Below are 1391 nucleotides of genomic sequence, written 5' to 3'. Positions count from 1 at the left end.
GGATGAAGGGGCCAGACTGCGGCCTGGGTTCACGTCCACCAAGCGGCAGCAGCCGGATGCAGGCTTCTCAACACCTAGGGCTTTGCGCCAAGCCTAACGCCGGACCTGCAAGCGCCCTTCGCAGACACCACTCCCAGGCCGCGGTTTAGAGCCTACAGCTCCACCCCGCTCGGGCACGTGACAAGAAGACAAAGCTTCGTGGAAAGAATTTACCAGGCCCCCGCGTGCCTGGGACACAGGATTTGGGCTTGTATGCGGCCACCTTGGGCCCCACGACGCCTTTGAGTGAGAGTCGAGGGGAGGTAGCCAAGACTGAGAAAAGGGAGCCTCTGCTTTGGCATCAGCTTTAATAACTTGATTCAGGAAGTAAGAGAAATGAGGGCTTTGTGAACAGAGTGGAAATGAAAAAACGCTGGTCCAAGGGAACGCAGGGAGCAGAAGGCAGGACGCAGCTTTTCCCCACCAGGGTCTTCCTCGCTCTCTCTGAGAGCCCGGGAGTAGCAAGGTGTACTTGACGCTGATCTCCGCTATCAAGGGAAAGCAATGAGGACCAATGTGGCGCAAAATCTGAGGCGCCTTCCCTTTGTTTAACAGCTTTTAGCCAAGAAATATTGTAAGAGAGGAGAGACTCTGACTTTCTCTGGGAAGAGGAAACCCCTTCCCANATCATTTAGATTTTCGAAGGGTGGGTGGGCAGATCATTGATTTGAGACCCGCTGACTCGAGGGCCCAGCAGGTGATGCCTTCTTTCTGCCTCGGATTTGGAAAGCTCAGATTGCACAGTTGGAAACTCTGTGCAGGTCTCCCACGCACACATCGATTCTGGTCACACGAAAGCAGCGATCCCTTCCTCGCCTCCGCGGGCCAAGGTCACCAAACGGCCCGATCCCATCCCCCATCAGCCGTCAATCCTGCCGACTCTAGTTTCTCTCCCTCGCCCCCCTCCAAGAAGTTTCCATTCCGTTGATTATTTTTTCCCCAGCCCGAGGTCCTCGGTGATAGGCTCCTGCATGGATTTTAATTGCCTCAATCAGCGTCTTTCTCCCATCAGTCAATCAGATCCTGGACGGTGAACCCGGCGGCTGTGCTCCCCAAAGCACGGCAACGATGCGCCCCGGAGCACCGCGCGGCTCGGTAGGAAGGCGTCAGCCTCGCCTAAGGAGCTGAAATGAGCCCTTCAGCGCGTAGGCGCCTTTCCCCCGCCGTCCTCTCCCCAAGCTCGCGAACCGCTCGTGATTCCAGCCCCGCCGCGGGGCTCTCGAGGTCACAGCGACCTCAGCGCCGTCTTGCAGGAAGGCGGCGCGGAAATCGCGCCTCCTTCCCGGCAGCAGGAGCCAGACCTCAAACAATACGCCAGTCGGTGGTTCTTTGAGACTCCTCCAGCCCCCCCT

Source organism: Crocuta crocuta, unplaced genomic scaffold (assembly GCF_008692635.1).
Source record: "Crocuta crocuta isolate KB4526 unplaced genomic scaffold, BGI_CrCroc_1.0 scaffold96, whole genome shotgun sequence".
NCBI classification, from domain to species: Eukaryota; Metazoa; Chordata; class Mammalia; order Carnivora; family Hyaenidae; genus Crocuta; species Crocuta crocuta.
Note: the sequence above shows the minus strand (reverse complement) of the source record.